Source organism: Gambusia affinis, linkage group LG01, assembly GCF_019740435.1.
Source record: "Gambusia affinis linkage group LG01, SWU_Gaff_1.0, whole genome shotgun sequence".
NCBI lineage: Eukaryota > Metazoa > Chordata > Actinopteri > Cyprinodontiformes > Poeciliidae > Gambusia > Gambusia affinis.
This window is the reverse complement of record NC_057868.1, coordinates 4,802,583-4,822,423: the sequence shown is the minus strand read 5'-3', so window position 1 is coordinate 4,822,423 and position 19,841 is coordinate 4,802,583. Positions and strand designations below refer to the sequence as shown.

The window sequence follows — 19,841 nt, the reverse complement described above, 5'->3', positions numbered from 1 at the left end:
TCTAAAGGCCAGCTCAGTCCTCCTCTGTTTTAACTGAACTAGTAGTTCGAACTACAGTGATGCGATTTGTAGTCCTTAGCAGCTCTCCCTGCTCTGGGTTCCGCTGCATGGTAAATAATCCTCTGCCAGCTGTGAGTGAGACATCCAGGGGAGACAATTCTCTGTTTGAGCCAGCCAGTTTGACTAAAAAGCATTGCAAAAACTGTTTCCTGCTCGGGAACCGTAATACATATTCGAAAACCGCTTGAAGCATATGAGAGGGCTATTTGTCGCCCTCACATAGTCCCGCTTATTCATATCTCTACCTCACTCACAGTATTAACAGCGATGAGATAAAAAAGTGTGTGCCAAGGTCTGAAATTTTTCAGAAATACATGGAAGTGAATCAGTGAGATCTGTCTGCTACCCTGGCGCATGACTTTGCTCTGAAGCACCTGGAGAGAAAACTGTAAGCGCTTAGATAATTTTTGAAAACATTTGACCGGAGCAGGCACGCGATCAATGTCATGACCAAGTTTGATACCAATCATGCAATATTTGTGAGCGTGAGGGCGAGTTAAAAAATGATTTGGGGTCAAAATGTCGCCTGACTCTCATTCTAGCGGAGCGGTTTCACACTCTGATTTTTCCAAAAATCAAAAACTTTGGGTCGCTTAGAAAGAAGTTGTGGACAAACCATAATACATATTGACGTGCTGTCTTCACTTTAAAAGAGATCACGGACGATTCTACAAAATGAAGTTTGAATGGACACAGAAAATCCTCAAAATAGGGTATTTTCAGGATTTACTGGTTGCCTGCCCCTTGACGAGATGCACCTGGTGAGCTCAGTGATTTTGGGGTCGTTGCTTTTACGCCGCCATGGTAACTCCAAATCCCACCAAAAGTAATAGACGCTTTGATACCACTTTGTGGGTGGGCTCGAGCGGCACGAGCCGCATTAACGGTAACGGAAGAATAATAAATAAATATAAAAGAAACATTCTATTGGGTGTAGAACAATAGGTGTTTACATGTATCGTATGGAGGTAGTGACTGACTTGCTTCGCAAGTCAGTCACTGCTCTCCTTATGATTATAGGGCAGGCCCCAACAACTAGAAAATTCCTGAAGAAATTTAACTGGGGCCTGCCAAAGTGTGCCCGCCGGTTTGGACCCAGCTGCTCTGATGCTAAGAATTTGCATCAATGCTAAAGAAAGCTGCAATGTAATCAATAGCATGTGGAGAATCACAAGAATGTTAAGTAAGCTGGACATGCAACATTCAGTATGATAAAGCAAGTGTATTAGCTAAATGAGCAAATATGCTAATGTAAGCATAAATACTTTCAGTAGCATGTGGGTATCATTAGAATGTTTACTGTCATTTACTTACTCCATTAAGTATACTAAACATGGCTAATAAGTCTGAAAAATAGAAAAATAGCTTATTTAAGCTAAAAGGTTATTAATGAACTGCTTTGCTGCGCAAGGCAGTTCCCCAACCTCGGATAAACAGATAATGCAGAATGATATCACTACTCTGGCGTGTGCACTGTCCAGAGGGGCATTTTGAGGCTTTTATTTTGAAATTTGCAGTAAGCTTCATATTAAATGCCCACACTAATCCAATGTGTAAGAGTGCTTTGGATAAACCAGTCACATAAAGCCAAAAGAGCAATTACATGATGTAAAATTCCCAAGGCTTTTATTTTGAAATTTTTGTTAAGCTTCATTTGAAAGGGTCAAAGTCATCCCATGTGTAACAGTCATTGGATTAAATCAGTCATATAACGCTCAAAAAGCAATGACCTGATGTAAAATTTTCAAGGGCTTTTATTTTGAAATTTTCAGTAAGCTTCATTTCAAAGGGCCAAACTCATCCCATGTGTAACAGTGACAGGGTTAAATTAGTTATATACAGCCCATAGCAGCAAGTTTTTCTAAAGGCCAGCTCAGTCCTCCTCTTTTTTAACTGAACTAGTACTAATCACAGTGATGCGATTTGTAGTCCTCAGCAGCTCTCCCTGCTCTGGGTTCCGTTGCCATGGTAAATAATCCTCTGCCAGCTGTGAGTGAGACATCCAGGGGAGACAATTCTGTTTGAGCCAGCCAGTTTGACTAAAAAAGCATTGTAAAAAACTGTTTCCTGCTCGGGAACCGTAATACATATTCGAAAACCGCTTGAAGCATATGAGAGGGCTATTTGTCGCTCACATAGTCCCGCCATTCATATCTCTACCTCACTCACAGTATTAACAGCGATGAGATAAAAAAGTGTGTGCCAAGGTCTGAAATTTTTCAGAAATACATGGAAGTGAATCAGTGAGATCTGTCTGCTACCCTGGCGCATGACTTTGCTCTGAAGCACCTGGAGAGAAAACTGTAAGCGCTTAGATAATTTTGAAAACATTTGACCGGAGCAGGCACGCGTATCAATGTCATGACCAAGTTTGATACCAATCATGCAATATTTGTGAGCGTGAGGGCGAGTTAAAAATGATTTGGGGTCAAAATGTCGCTCTGACTCTCACTCTAGCGGAGCGTTTTCACACTCTGATTTTTCCAAAAATCAAAACTTTGGGTCGCTTAGAAAGAAGTTGTGGACAAACCATAATACATATTGACGTGTTGTCTTCACTTTAAAAGAGCCTGGTGAGCTCGCTTTTACGCCATGGTAACTCCAAATCCCACCAAAAGTAATAGCGACGCTTTGATACTTTTGTCACGGTGACGGAAGAATAAGTTAAGAACTAGAAAATTCCTGAAGAAATTTAACTGGGGCCTGCCAAAGTGTGCCGTTTGGACTCCAGTGATGCTAAGAATTAGCATCAATGCTAAAGAAAGCTGCAATGTAATCAATAGCATGTGAGAATCACAAGAATGTTAAGTAAGCTGACATGCAACATTCAGTATGATAAAGTAAGTGTATTAGCTAAATGAGCAAATATGCTAATGTAAGCATAAATACTTTCAGTAGCATGTGGGGTATCATTAGAATGTTTACTGTCATTTACTTACTCCATTAAGTATACTAAACATGGCTAATAAGTCTGAAAAATAGAAAATAGCTTATTTAAGCTAAAAGGTTATCAAGTTAATGAACTGCCTTGCTGCGCAAGGCAGTTCCTCAACCTGGGATAAACAGATAATGCAGAATGATATCACTGGTGTGCACTGTCCAGAGGGGCATTTTGAGGCTTTTATTTTGAAATTTGCAGTAAGCTTCATATTAAATGCCCACACTAATCCAATGTGTAAGAGTGCTTTGGATAAACCAGTCACATAAAGCCAAAAAGAGCAATTACATGATGTAAAAATTGCCAAGGCTTTTATTTTGAAATTTTTGTTAAGCTTCATTTGAAAGGGTCAAAGTCATCCCATGTGTAACAGTCATTGGATTAAATCAGTCATATAACGCTCAAAAAAGCAATGACCTGATGTAAAAATTTTCAAGGGCTTTTATTTTGAAATTTTCAGTAAGCTTCATTTCAAAGGGCTAGACTCATCCCATGTGTAACAGTGACTGGGTTAAATGAGTTATATACAGCCCATAGCAGCAAGTTTTTCTAAAGGCCAGCTCAGTCCTCCTCTGTTTTAACTGAACTACTAGTTAGAAGAACTACAGTGATGCGTATTTGTAGTCCCCAGCAGCCTCCCTGCTCTGGGTTCCGTTGCCATGGTAAATAATCCTCTCTGCCAGCTGTGAGTGAGACATCCAGGGGAGACAATTCTCTGTTTGAGCCAGCCAGTTTGACTAAAAAAGCATTGCAAACAACTGTTTCTGCTCGGGAACCGTAATACATATTCGAAAACCGCTTGAAGCATATGAGAGGGCTATTTGTCGTCTCTCACATAGTCCCGCCATTCATATCTCTACCTCACTCACAGTATTAACAGCGATGAGATAAAAAAGTGTGTGCCAAGGTCTGAAATTTTTCAGAAATACATGGAAGTGGATCAGTGAGATCTTTCTGCTACCCTGGCGCATGACTTTGCTCTGAAGCACCTGGAGAGAAAACTGTAAGCGCTAGATAATTTTTGAAAACATTTGACCGGAGCAGGCACGCGATCAATGTCATGACCAAGTTTGATACCAATCATGCAATATTTGTGAGCGTGAGGGCGAGTTAAAAATGATTTGGGGTCAAAATGTCGCCTGACTCTCACTCTAGCGGAGCTGCCTTCACACTCTGATTTTTCCAAAAATCAAAACTTTGGGTCGCTTAGAAAGAAGTTGTGGACAAACCATAATACATATTGACGTGCTGTCTTCACTTTAAAAGAGATCACGGACGTATCTACAAAATGAAGTTTGAATGGCGTTTCTACATAAAGTTATGACGACACAGAAAATCCTCAAAATAGGGTATTTTCAGATTTACTGGTTGCCTCATCCCCTTGACGACGAGATTGCACCTGGTGAGCTCGTTAGTGATTTTGGGGTCGTTTTTGCTTTTACGCCGCCATGGTAACTCCAAATCCCACCAAAAGTAATAGCTCCCGGGATCGAGCACGCTTTGATACCACTTTTATGGGTGGGCTCAAGAGCGCACGAGCCGCATGATAACGGAAGAGTAAGTTACTATAACTAGAAAATTCCTGAAGAAATTTAACTGGGGCCTGCCAAAGTGTGCCCGTCGGTTTGGACCCAGCGTTCTGATGCTAAGAATTTGCATCAATGCTAAAGAAAGCTGCAATGTAATCAATAGCATGTGGAGAATCACAAGAATGTTAAGTAAGCTGGACATGCAACATTCAGTATGATAAAGCAAGTATTAGCTAAATGAGCAAATATGCTAATATAAGCATAAATACTTTCAGTAGCATGTGGGTATCATTAGAATGTTTACTGTCATTTACTTACTCCATTAAGTATACTAAACATGGCTAATAAGTCTGAAAAATAGAAAATAGCTTATTTAAGCTAAAAGGTTAATGTTAATGAACTGCCTTGCTGCAAGGCAGTTCCCTAACCTCGGATAAACAGATAATGCAGAATGATATCACTGTACCGCCCCGTGCACTGTCCAGAGGGCATTTTGAGGCTTTTATTTTGAAATTTGCAGTAAGCTTCATATTAAATGCCCACACTAATCCAATGTGTAAGAGTGCTTTGGATAAACCAGTCACATAAAGCCAAAAGAGCAATTACATGATGTAAAATTCCCAAGGCTTTTCTATTGAAATTTTTGTTAAGCTTCATTTGACAGGGTCAAAGTCATCCCCTGTGTAACAGTCATTGGATTAAAACAGTCATATAACGCTCAAACAAGCAATGACCTGATGTAAAAATTTTCAAGGGCTTTTATTTTGAAATTTTCAGTAAGCTTCATTTCAAAGGGCTAGACTCATCCCATGTGTAACAGTGACAGGGTTAAATTAGTTATATACAGCCCATAGCAGCAAGTTTTTCTAATGGCCAGCTCAGTCCTCCTCTGTTTTAACTGAACTAGTAGTTCAACTACAGTGATGCGATTTGTAAGTCCTCAGCAGCTCTCCTGCTCTGGGTTCCGCTGCCATGGTAAATAATCCTCTGCCAGCTGTGAGTGAGACATCCAGGGGAGACAATTCTCTGTTTGAGCCAGCCAGTTTGACTAAAAAAGCATGGCAAAAAACTGTTTCCGTGGGAACCGTAATACATATTCGAAAACCGCTTTGAAGCATATGAGAGGGCTATTTGTCGCCTCACATAGTCCCGCCATTCATATCTCTACCTCACTCACAGTATTAACAGCGATGAGATAAAAAAGTGTGTGCCAAGGTCTGAAATTTATCAGAAATACATGGAAGTGAATCAGTGAGATCTGTCTGCTACCCTGGCGCATGACTTTGCTCTGAAGCACCTGGAGAGAAAACTGTAAGCGCTAGATAATTTTTGAAAACATTTGACCGGAGCAGGCACGCGTATCAATGTCATGACCAAGTTTGATACCAATCATGCACTATTTGTGAGCGTGAGGGCGAAGTTAAAAAATGATTTGGGGTCAAAATGTCACTCTGACTCTCACTAGCGGAGCGGTTCACACTCTGATTTTTCCAAAATCAAAAACTTTGGGTCGCTTAGAAAGAAGTTGTGGACAAACCATAATAATACGGATGGCAATAAAAGATAAATGATTGATTTCAGGTTGCCTCTGGTATATCAAAATTTGAGCTTAGTGATTGCCTGCCATGGTATTCATGACTCATTAATGGCTATCCCAATTTTTGATACCACTTTTGGATGCTTTTGCGAGTGGCCATGGTGAATATCACCAAAGAAACATTCTATTGGAAATGTAGAACAATGAACAGCTGCCATGCAATGCATGGAGGCAGTGACTGAAAGTTCAGTCAGTCACTGCCTTATGCATATGCTATGATGAAAGGCCCCAACTAGAAAATTCCTGAAGAAATTTAACTGGGGCCTGCCAAAGTGTGCCCGTCGGTTTGGACCCAGCGTTCTGATGCTAACAATTTGCATCAATGCTAAAGAAAGCTGCAATGTAATCAATACAATCAATAGAATCACAATAATGTTAAGTAAACTGGACATGCACCATTCAGTATGATAAAGTAAGTGTATTAGCTAAAATGAGCAAATATGCTAATGTTAGCGTGAATACTCTCTGTAGCATGTGGGATATTATTAGAATGTTCTCTGTAATTTACTAAACATGAATACATGTAAGAAAAATAGGTAATAGCTTATTTAAGCTAAAAGGCTAATGCTAATGAACTGCCTTGCTGTGCAAGGCAGTTCCCTAACCTAGGATAAACAGATAAACAGATAATGCATGATATCACTGCGCCTCCGTGGTGCACTGTCCAGAGGGGCATTTTGAGGCTTTTATTTTGAAATTTGCAGTAAGCTTCATATTAAATGCCCACACTAATCCAATGTGTAAGAGTGCTTTGGATAAACCAGTCACATAAAGCCAATTACATGATGTAAAAATTCCCAAGGCTTTTATTTTGAAATTTTGTTAAGCTTCATTTGAAAGGGTCAAAGTCATCCCATGTGTAACAGTCATTGGATTAAATCAGTCATATAACTCAAAAAAAGCAATGACCTGATGTAAAATTTTCAAGGGCTTTTATTTTGAAATATTCAGTAAGCTTCATTTCAAAGGGCCAAACTCATCCCATGTGGAACAGTGACAGGGTTAAATTAGTTATATACAGCCCATAGCAGCAAGTTTGTCTAAAGGCCAGCTCCGTCCGCCTCTGTTTTAACTGAACTAGTAGTTCAACTACAGTGATGCGTATTTGTAGTCCTCAGCAAATCTCCCTGCTCTGGGTTCCGTTGCCATGGTAAATAATCCTCTCTGCCAGCTGTGAGTGAGACATCCAGGGGGAGACAATTCTCTGTTTGAGCCAGCCAGTTTGACTAAAAAAAGAAAAAAAAACTGTTTCCGTTAAGAACCGTAATAAAACATATTCGAAGCATATGAGAGGGCTATTTGTCGCCTCACATAGTCCCGCCATTCATATCTCTACCTCACTCACAGTATTAAATGAGATAAAAAAAGTGTGCCAAGGTCTGAAATTTTTCAGAAATACATGGAAGTGAATCAGTGAGATCTGTCTGCTACCCTGGCGCATGACTTTGCTCTGAAGCACCTGGAGAGAAAACTGTTTTGAGATAATTTTGAAAACATTTGACCGGAGCAGGCACGTATCAATGTCATGACCAAGTTTGATACCAATCATGCAATATTTGTGATGAGGCGAGTTAAAAAATGATAAGACTCTCATTCTAGCGGGTCACACTCTGATTTTTCCAAAATCAAAAACTTTGGGTCGCTTAGAAAGAAGTTGTGGACAAACCATAATACATATATTGCTGTCTTCACTTTAAAAGAGATCAGACGTATCTACAAAATGAAGTTTGAATAATGTTTCTACATAAAGTTATGATTTACACAGAAAATCCTCAAAAATAGGGTATTTTCAGGATTTACTGGTTGCCTCTCCCCTTGACGAGAGATGAGTGACACCTTTAGTTTTTTTTGTCGCTTTTGCTTTTACGCCGCCATGGTAACCCAAAGCCCACCAAAAGTAATAGCTCCTCCGGGAACGAGACGTTTTGATACCACTTTTGTGGGTGGGCTCAGAGCGATGCGAAACCGCCGCATTAACGGTAACGGAAGAATAATAAATACTAGAAAATTCCTGAAGAAATTTAACTGGGGCCTGCCAAAGTGTGCCCGTCGGTTTGGACCCAGCGTTCTGATGCTAAGAATTAGCATCAATGCTAAAGAAAGCTGCAATGTAATCAATAGAATCACAAGAATGTTAAGTAAGCTGGACATGCAACATTCAGTATGATAAAGTAAGTGTATTAGCTAAAATGAGCAAATATGCTAATATAAGCATAAATACTGTCAGTAGCATGTGGGGTATCATTAGAATGTTTACTGTCATTTACTTACTCCATTAAGTATACTAAACATGGCTAATAAGTCTGAAAATAGAAAATAGCTTATTTAAGCTAAAAGGCTAATGCTTAATGAACTGCCTTGCTGCGCAAGGCAGTTCCCTAACCTCGGATAAACAGATAATGCAGAATGATATCATTGCCCTCTGTGTGCACTGTCCAGAGGGGCATTTTGAGGCTTTTATTTTGAAATTTGCAGTAAGCTTCATATTAAATGCCCACACTAATCCAATGTGTAAGAGTGCTTTGGATAAACCAGTCACATAAAGCCAAAAAGAGCAATTACATGATGTAAAAATTGCCAAAGCTTTTATTTTGAAATTTTTGTTAAGCTTCATTTGAAAGGGTCAAAGTCATCCCATGTGTAACAGTCATTGGATTAAATCAGTCATATACGCTCAAAAAGCAATGACCTGATGTAAAAATTTTCAAGGGCTTTTATTTTGAAATTTTCAGTAGGCTTCATTTCAAAGGGCTAGACTCATCCCATGTGTAACAGTGACAGGGTTAAATGAGTTATATACAGCCCATAGCAGCAAGTTGTTGTAAAGGCCAGCTCAGTCCTCCTCTGTTTTAACTGAACTAGTAGTTAGAACTACAGTGATGCGTATTTGTAGTCCTCAGCAGCTCTCCCTGCTCTGGGTTCCGTTGCCATGGTAAATAATCCTCTCTTCCAGCTGTGAGTGAGACATCCAGGGGGAGACAATTCTCTGTTTGAGCCAGCCAGTTTGACTAAAAAGCATTGCAAAACTGTAACAACCGTAATATAACCGTCATATGAGAGGAAGCTATTATAGCCCTCATCACATAGTCCTCATTCATATCTCTAGATACAAAAACAGCCAAGGTCTGTGTGTGCCAAGGTCTGAAATACAGAAATACATGGCCCCAGTCAAAACGTGCATGCGACACAGCTGTCTTTTATTTTAAAGCACAGCAACAGGTGATGCTATGTCATCTCACGGTAAAAAAGAAAAGTTGATTCGAATTCTGCATAACAAGGCATGTATCTTTATTGAAGTCAAAGGCAAGGCCGTGTGTTGGTGGCTGTGTTAAAGGAATATAATATTCACTCGTGACCAAAACAAGGAGAAGCGTCTGCGTAGCCAAGTTGCAAGCTCAACAAACACTTTTTACAAAGCGCCTGGCATCTAGAGGCTGCAGTCAGTCAAGGCAAGTTTTGTCATATCCCTAAGATTGCTAGGAAGAAAACCTTTCTCAGAGTATATTAAGCAGTGCTAATATGTCCTGAGAATAAAGCTAAAGAAAACATCTCTCCTGCGTGAGAAGGATTGAGGACATCGCGACAACCTGGTGCTGCAACTGAAAGACAGCGTGAATGATTTTAGTATTTTTCCCTGGCTTTGGATGAGAGCTGTGACATACGGGACACTGCCCAGCTGCTCATCTGGCGGGATCAATGCAGAATTTAGCATCACGGAGGAGCTGGCAGGCATGCGGTCAATGAAAGGGACAACAACAGGGAGTGAGCTCTTAGTAGAGGTAAATGCGTGTCTGGAAAGCTTGGGTCTGAACTGGGACAAACTGGTGGGCGTGACAACAGATGGGTGTCCAAATCTCACAGGAAAAAAAAGTTGGTTTATTAAAGAGAATCCAGGACAAAGATACTTGAAGCTGTCTATTCCTTGTAGTATTTCAGTTTTGGTTCTTACAAGTTTTCAAGTCATTACAGTTTCATTTTGTAATTACATTTTGTAATGAGTTATTTTAATGTTACCTAAAGTGATATTAGTTTTGTGTGTGTACCTCTTTAAGTTTCTGCTGTATTTAAAGTACTTTGTGGTACTTGTTTTCCCATTCATTTGCATCTGATTGGAGATACGTTTGTTAGTCCTTCAAGTTGCAGCTCTGCAGGTTCGTCAGGCTTTTTCCAACACTTAAAACCATTTATTGCTCATATATGCAGTTGATCAGTTGATTAATATAACACACACCATTTCAATTGTGGAGAAATTAAAAAGTTAAAAATAAATTCACATGTGATATTTTTTTAAACTATTAATTTGATAGTATTAATTCTCACTTCAGCCAAACCACAAATTAATTTTTATTAATATTTACTGAATATTTTTCTTAACAAAAGAATATGATTTAAATATTTTATTACAACAAGAGGTATGAGAAAATGAATAATGAGTCAAGATTAAATTTGAGTCATTGCTGGATCGGCCCTCCAACATATTTCAGATTTTTCATGCGGCCCCCTGAAGAAATTAATTGCCCACCCCTGACCTGGAGAGAAAACTGTAAGCGCTAGATAATTTTTGAAAACATTTGACCGGAGCAGGCACGCGTATCAATGTCATGACCAAGTTTGATACCAATCATGCAATATTTGTGAGCGTGAGGGCGAGTTAAAAAATGATTTGGGGTCAAAATGTCGCTCTGACTCTCACTCTAGCGGAGCGGCCTTCACACTCTGATTTTTCCAAAAATCAAAAACTTTGGGTCGCTTAGAAAGAAGTTGTGGACAAACCATAATACATATTGACGTACTGTCTTCACTTTAAAAGAGATCACGGATTTATCTACAAAATGAAGTTTGAATGGCGTTTCTACATAAAGTTATGATTTACACAGAAAATCCTCAAAATAGGGTATTTTCAGGATTTACTGGTTGCCTCATCCTTGACGACGAGAGATGCACCTGGTGAGCTCGTTAGTGATTTTGGGGTCGTTTTTTGCTTTTTACGTCGCCATGGTAACTCCAAATCCCACCAAAAGTAATAGCTCCCTTCCCGGGAACGAGCCGCACGTTTTGATACCACTTTTGTGGGTGGGCTCGCAGCGGTACGAGCCGCATTAACGGTAACGGAAGAATAATAAATAACTAGAAAATTCCTGAAGAAATTTAACTGGGGCCTGCCAAAGTGTGCCCGTCGGTTTGGACCCAGCGTTCTGATGCTAAGAATTTGCATCAATGCTAAAGAAAGCTGCAATGTAATCAATAGAATCACAAGAATGTTAAGTAAGCTGGACATGCAACATTCAGTATGATAAAGTAAGTGTATTAGCTAAAATGAGCAAATATGCTAATGTAAGCATAAATACTTTCAGTAGCATGTGGGGTATCATTAGAATGTTTACTGTCATTTACTTACTCCATTAAGTATACTAAACATGGCTAATAAGTCTGAAAAATAGAAAATAGCTTATTTAAGCTAAAAGGCTAATGCTAATGAACTGCCTTGCTGTGCAAGGCAGTTCCCTAACCTCGGATAAACAGATAATGCAGAATGATATCATTGCACCGCCTCTGGCGGTGCACTGTCCAGAGGGGCATTTTGAGGCTTTTATTTTGAAATTTGCAGTAAGCTTCATATTAAATGCCCACACTAATCCAATGTGTAAGAGTGCTTTGGATAAACCAGTCACATAAAGCCAAAAAGAGCAATTACATGATGTAAAAATTCCCAAGGCTTTTATTTTGAAATTTTTGTTAAGCTTCATTTGAAAGGGTCAAAGTCATCCCATGTGTAACAGTCATTGGATTAAATCAGTCATATAACGCTCAAAAAAGCAATGACCTGATGTAAAAATTTTCAAGGGCTTTTATTTTGAAATTTTCAGTAAGCTTCATTTCAAAGGGCTAGACTCATCCCATGTGTAACAGTGACAGGGTTAAATGAGTTATATACAGCCCATAGCAGCAAGTTTTTCTAAAGGCCAGCTCAGTCCTCCTCTGTTTTAACTGAACTACTAGTTCGGACTACAGTGATGCGTATTTGTAGTCCTCAGCAGCTCTCCCTGCTCTGGGTTCCGTTGCCATGGTAAATAATCCTCTCTTCCAGCTGTGAGTGAGACATCCAGGGGGAGACAATTCTCTGTTTGAGCCAGCCAGTTTGACTAAAAAAGCATTGCAAACAACTGTTTCCTGCTCGGGAACCGTAATACATATTCGAAAACCGCTTGAAGCATATGAGAGGCTATTTGTCGCCTCACATAGTCCCGCCATTCATATCTCTACCTCACTCACAGTATTAACAGCAATGAGATAAAAAAGTGTGTGCCAAGGTCTGAAATTTTTCAGAAATACATGGAAGTGAATCAGTGAGATCTGTCTGCTACCCTGGCGCATGACTTTGCTCTGAAGCACCTGGAGAGAAACTGTAAGCGCTAGATAATTTTTGAAAACATTTGACCGGAGCAGGCACGCCAGTATCAATGTCATGACCAAGTTTGATACCAATCATGCAATATTTGTGAGCGTGAGGGCGAAGTTAAAAATGATTTGGGGTCAAAATGTCGCTCTGACTCTCACTCTAGCGGAGCGCCTTCACACTCTGATTTTTCCAAAATCAAAAACTTTGGGTCGCTTAGAAAGAAGTTGTGGACAAACCATAATACATATTGACGTGTTGTCTTCACTTTAAAAGAGATCACGGACGATCTACAAAATGAAGTTTGAATGGCGTTTCTACATAAAGTTATGACGACACAGAAAATCCTCAAAATAGGGTATTTTCAGGATTTACTGGTTGCCTCGGCCCCCTTCACGACGAGAGAAGCACCTGGTGAGCTCGTTAGTGATTTTGGGGTCGTTTTTGCTTTTTACGCCGCCATGGTAACTCCAAATCCCACCAAAAGTAATAGCTCCTCCCGGAACGAGCGAGCACGACGCTTTTGATACCACTTTTGTGGGTGGGCTCAAGCGGCACGAGCCGCATTAACGGTAACGGAAGAATAATAAATAATACTAGAAAATTCCTGAAGAAATTTAACTGGGGCCTGCCAAAGTGTGCCCGTCGGTTTGGACCCAGCGTTCTGATGCTAACAATTTGCATCAATGCTAAAGAAAGCTGCAATGTAATCAATAGCATGTGGAGAATCACAAGAATGTTAAGTAAGCTGGACATGCAACATTCAGTATGATAAAGCAAGTGCATTAGCTAAATTGAGCAAATATGCTAATATAAGCATAAATACTTTCAGTAGCATGTGGGGTATCATTAGAATGTTTACTGTCATTTACTTACTCCATTAAGTATACTAAACATGGCTAATAAGTCTGAAAAATAGAAAATAGCTTATTTAAGCTAAAGGCTAATGTTAATGAACTGCCTTGCTGCAAGGCAGTTCCTAACCTCGGATAAACAGATAATGCAGAATGATATCACTGCAGGTGCACTGTCCAGAGGGGCATTTTGAGGCTTTTATTTTGAAATTTGCAGTAAGCTTCATATTAAATGCCCACACTAATCCAATGTGTAAGAGTGCTTTGGATAAACCAGTCACATAAAGCCAAAAAGAGCAATTACATGATGTAAAAATTCCCAAGGCTTTTATTTTGAAATTTTTGTTAAGCTTCATTTGAAAGGGTCAAAGTCATCCCATGTGTAACAGTCATTGGATTAAATCAGTCATATAACGCTCAAAAAAGCAATGACCTGATGTAAAAATTTTCAAGGGCTTTTATTTTGAAATTTTCAGTAAGCTTCATTTCAAAGGGCTAGACTCATCCCATGTGTAACAGTGACAGGGTTAAATTAGTTATATACAGCCCATAGCAGCAAGTTTTTCTAAAGGCCAGCTCAGTCCTCCTCTGTTTTAACTGAACTAGTAGTTCGAACTACAGTGATGCGTATTTGTAGTCCTCAGCAGCTCTCCCTGCTCTGGGTTCCGTTGCCATGGTAAATAATCCTCTCTGCCAGCTGTGAGTGAGACATCCAGGGGAGACAATTCTGTTTGAGCCAGCCAGTTTGACTAAAAAAGCATGGCAAAAAACTGTTTCCCTGCTTCGGGAACCGTAATACATATTCGAAAACCGTTTGAAGCATATGAGAGGGCTATTTGTCGCTCACATAGTCCCGCCATTCATATCTCTACCTCACTCACAGTATTAACAGCGATGAGATAAAAAAGTGTGTGCCAAGGTCTGAAATTTATCAGAAATACATGGAAGTGAATCAGTGAGATCTGTCTGCTACCCTGGCGCATGACTTTGCTCTGAAGCACCTGGAGAGAAAACTGTAAGCGCTAGATAATTTTTGAAAACATTTGACCGGAGCAGGCACGCGTATCAATGTCATGACCAAGTTTGATACCAATCATGCAATATTTGTGAGCGTGAGGGCGAGTTAAAAAATGATTTGGGGTCAAATTTCACTCTGACTCTCACTCTAGCAGAGCGGCCTTCACACTCTGATTTTTCCAAAAATCAAAACTTTGGGTCGCTTAGAAAGAAGTTGTGGACAAACCATAATACATATTGACGTGCTGTCTTCACTTTAAAAGAGATCACGGACGTATCTACAAAATGAAGTTTGAATGGCGTCTCTACATAAGGTTATGACGACACAGAAAATCCTCAAAAATAGGGTATTTTCAGGATTTACTGGTTGCCTCGTCCCCTTGACGAGAGACTTGCACCTGGTGAGCTCGTTAGTGATTTTGGGGTCGTTTTTGCTTTTTACGCCGCCATGGTAACTCCAAATCCCACCAAAAGTAATAGCTCCTTCCGGAACGAGCAGGCACGCTTTTGATACCACTTTTGTGGGTGGGCTCGCAGCGTACGAGCCGCATTAACGGTAACGGAAGAATAATAAATAATCGTATTAAAGAAACATTCTATTGGGTGTAGAACAATAGGTGCCTGCCATGCAATGCATGGAGCAGTGACTGACTTGCCGCAAGTCAGTCACTGCTCTCCTTATGCATTGCTATGGGCAAACCCCAATTAAAGAAACATTCTATTGGGTGTAGAACAATAGGTGCCTGCCATGCAATGCATGGAGGCAGTGACTGACTTGCCGCAAGTCAGTCACTGCTCTCCTTATGCATTGCTATGGGCAAACCCCAACTAGAAAATTCCTGAAGAAATTTAACTGGGGCCTGCCAAAGTGTGCCCGTCGGTTTGGACCCAGCGTTGTGGATGCTAAGAATTAGCATCGATGCTAAAGAAAGCTGCAATGTAATCAATAGCATGTGGAGAATCACAAGAATGTTAAGTAAGCTGGACATGCAACATTCAGTATGATAAAGTAAGTGTATTTATTAATGAGCAAATATGCTAATGTAAGCATAAATACTTGTAGCATGTGGGGGTATCATTAGAATGTTTACTGTCATTTACTTACTCCATTAAGTATACTAAACATGGCTAATAAGTCTGAAAAAATAGAAAATAGCTTATTTAAGCTAAAAGGTACACGTTAATGAACTGCTTGCTGCGCAAGGCAGTTCCCTCAACCTCGGATAAACAGATAATGCAGAATGATATCACTGCACGCCTCGGCGTGTGCACTGTCCAGAGGGGCATTTTGAGGCTTTTATTTTGAAATTTGCAGTAAGCTTCATATTAAATGCCCACACTAATCCAATGTGTAAGAGTGCTTTGGATAAACCAGTCACATAAAGCCAAAAGAGCAATTACATGATGTAAAAATTCCCAAGGCTTTTATTTTGAAATTTTGTTAAGCTTCATTTGAAAGGGTCAAAGTCATCCCATGTGTAACAGTCATTGGATTAAATCAGTCATATAACGCCAAAAAGCAATGACCTGATGTAAAAATTTTCAAGGGCTTTTATTTTGAAATTTTCAGTAAGCTTCATTTCAAAGGGCTAGACTCATCCCATGTGTAACAGTGACAGGGTTAAATTAGTTATATACAGCCCATAGCAGCAAGTTTTTCTAAAGGCCAGCTCAGTCCTCCTCTGTTTTAACTGAACTACTAGTTAGAACTACAGTGATGCGTATTTGTAGTCCTCAGCAGCTCTCCTGCTCTGGGTTCCGCCATGGTAAATAATCCTCTGCCAGCTGTGAGTGAGACATCCAGGGGGAGACAATTCTCTGTTTGAGCCAGCCAGTTTGACTAAAAAAGCATTGCAAAAACTGTTTCCGTGCTCGGGAACCGTAATACATATTCGAAAACCGTTTGAAGCATATGAGAGGGCTATTTGTCGTCTCACATAGTCCCGCCATTCATATCTCTACCTCACTCACAGTATTAACAGCGATGAGATAAAAAAAAGTGTGTGCCAAGGTCTGAAATTTTTCAGAAATACATGGAAGTGAATCAGTGAGATCTGTCTGCTACCCTGGCGCATGACTTTGCTCTGAAGCACCTGGAGAGAAAACTGTAAGCGCTAGATAATTTTGAAAACATTTGACCGGAGCAGGCACGTATCAATGTCATGACCAAGTTTGATACCAATCATGCAATATTTGTGAGCGTGAGGGCGAGTTAAAAATGATTTGGGGTCAAAATGTCGCTCTGACTCTCACTCTAGCGGAGCGACCTTCACACTCTGATTTTTCCAAAAATCAAAACTTTGGGTCGCTTAGAAAGAAGTTGTGGACAAACCATAATACATATTGACGTGCTTTCTTCACTTTAAAAGAGATCACGGACGATTCTACAAAATGAAGTTTGAATGGCGTTTCTACATGAAGTTATGACGACACAGAAAATCCTCAAAAATAGGGTATTTTTAAGATTTAGAGGTTGCTTCGTCCCCTTGACGACGAGATTTCACCTGGTGAGCTCGTTAGTGATTTTGGGGTCGTTTTTTTCTTTTTACGTCGCCATGGTAACTCCAAAGCCCACCAAAAGTAATAGCACACCTCCCGGGATCGAGCCGCACGTTTTGATACCACTTTTGTGGGTGGGCTCGCAGCGGTACGAGCCGCATTCCGGGTGACGGAAGAATAATAAATAACTAGAAAATTCCTGAAGAAATTTAACTGGGGCCTGCCAAAGTGTGCCCGTCGGTTTGGACCCAGCGTTGTGATGCTAAGAATTAGCATCAATGCTAAAGAAAGCTGCAATGTAATCAATAGCATGTGGAGAATCACAAGAATGTTAAGTAAGCTGGACATGCAACATTCAGTATGATAAAGTAAGTGTATTAGCTAAAATGAGCAAATATGCTAATATAAGCATAAATACTTTCAGTAGCATGTGGGGTATCATTAGAATGTTTACTGTCATTTACTTACTCCATTAAGTATACTAAACATGGCTAATAAGTCTGAAAAATAGAAAATAGCTTATTTAAGCTAAAAGGCTAATGCTAATGAACTGCCTTGCGCAGCAAGGCAGTTCCCTAACCTCGGATAAACAGATAATGCAGAATGATATCATTGTACACGCCTCGGTGCACTGTCCAGAGGGGCATATTGAGGCTTTTATTTTGAAATTTGCAGTAAGCTTCATATTAAATGCCCACACTAATCCAGTCTCTAAGAGTGCTTTGGATAAACCACTCACGTCAAGCAAAAATGAGCAAATATATGATGTAAAAATTGCCAAAGCTTTTATTTTGAAATTTTTGTTAAGCTTCATTTGAAAGGGTCAAAGTCATCCCATGTGTAACAGTCATTGGATTAAATCAGTCATATAACGCTCAAAAAAGCAATGACCTGATGTAAAAATTTTCAAGGGCTTTTATTTTGAAATTTTCAGTAAGCTTCATTTCAAAGGGCTAGACTCATCCCATGTGTAACAGTGACAGGGTTAAATTAGTTATATACAGCCCATAGCAGCAAGTTGTTCTAAAGGCCAGCTCAGTCCTCCTCTGTTTTAACTGAACTACTAGTTAGAACTACAGTGATGCGTGTTGTAGTCTAAGCAGCTCTCCCTGCTCTGGGTTCCGTTGCCATGGTAAATAATCCTCTCTGCCAGCTGTGAGTGAGACATCCAGGGGGAGACAATTCTCTGTTTGAGCCAGCCAGTTTGACTAAAAAAAGCATTGCAAACAACTGTTTCCCGTTCGGGAACCGTAATACATATTCAAAAACCGTTTGAAGCATATGAGACGGCTATTTGTCGTCTCACATAGTCCCGCCATTCATATCTCTACCTCACTCACAGTATTAACAGCGATGAGATAAAAAAAGTGTGTGCCAAGGTCTGAAATTTATCAGAAATACATGGAAGTGAATCAGTGAGATCTGTCTGCTACCCTGGCGCATGACTTTGCTCTGAAGCACCTGGAGAGAAAACTGTAAGCGCTAGATAATTTTTGAAAACATTTGACCGGAGCAGGCCGCAGCGTATCAATGTCAGGACCAAGTTTGATACCAATCATGCAATATTTGTGAGCGTGAGGGCGAGTTAAAAAATGATTTGGGGTCAAAATGTCGCTCTGACTCTCACTCTAGCGGAGCGGCCTTCACACTCTGATTTTTCCAAAAATCAAAAACTTTGGGTCGCTTAGAAAGAAGTTGTGGACAAACCATAATACATATTGACGTGCTGTCTTCACTTTAAAAGAGATCACGGACGATCTACAAAATGAAGTTTGAATGGCGTTTCTACATAAAGTTATGATTTACACAGAAAATCCTCAAAAATAGGGTATTTTCAGGATTTACAGGTTGCCTCTTCCCAGTGACGACGAGACTTGCACCTGGTGAGCTCGTTAGTGATTTTGGGGTCGTTTTTTGCTTTTTACGTCGCCATGGTAACTCCAAAGCCCACCAAAAGTAATAGCACACCTCCCGGGATCGAGCCGCACGTTTTGATACCACTTTTGTGGGTGGGCTCGCAGCGGTACGAGCCGCATTCCGGTTGGCGGAAGAATAATAAATAATAAATAAAGAGGCGTTCTATTGGGTGTAGAACAATAGGTGCCTGCCATGCAATGCATGGAGGCAGTGACTGACTTGCTTCGCAAGTCAGTCACTGCTCTCCTTATGCATTGCTATGGGCAGGCCCCAACTAGAAAATTCCTGAAGAAATTTAACTGGGGCCTGCCAAAGTGTGCCCGTCGGTTTGGACCCAGCGTTGTGATGCTAAGAATTAGCATCAATGCTAAAGAAAGCTGCAATGTAATCAATAGCATGTGGAGAATCACAAGAATGTTAAGTAAGCTGGACATGCAACATTCAGTATGATAAAGTAAGTGTATTAGCTAAAATGAGCAAATATGCTAATGTAAGCATAAATACTTTCAGTAGCATGTGGGGTATCATTAGAATGTTTACTGTCATTTACTTACTCCATTAAGTATACTAAACATGGCTAATAAGTCTGAAAAATAGAAAATAGCTTATTTAAGCTAAAAGGCTAATGCTAATGAACTGCCTTGCTGCGCAAGGCAGTTCCCTAACCTGGGATAAACAGATAATGCAGACTGATATCATTGCACTCATGTGCACTGTCCAGAGGGGCATTTTGAGGCTTTTATTTTGAAATTTGCAGTAAGCTTCATATTAAATGCCCACACTAATCCAATGTGTAAGAGTGCTTTGGATAAACCAGTCACATAAAGCCAAAAAGAGCAATTACATGATGTAAAAATTGCCAAAGCTTTTATTTTGAAATTTTGTTAAGCTTCATTTGAAAGGGTCAAAGTCATCCCATGTGTAACAGTCATTGGATTAAATCAGTCATATAACGCTCAAAAAAGCAATGACCTGATGTAAAAATTTTCAAGGGCTTTTATTTTGAAATTTTCAGTAAGCTTCATTTCAAAGG

General features: G+C 40.0%; 1 protein-coding gene across 1 annotated transcript in view; it reads right to left on the bottom strand.

Annotated features, from left to right (window-relative positions):
* The window catches only part of tead3a (TEA domain family member 3 a), a 44,312-nt gene that overhangs the window by 14,180 nt on the left and 10,291 nt on the right, over nt 1-19,841 (bottom strand). The gene's annotated exons all lie outside the window — the stretch shown is intronic.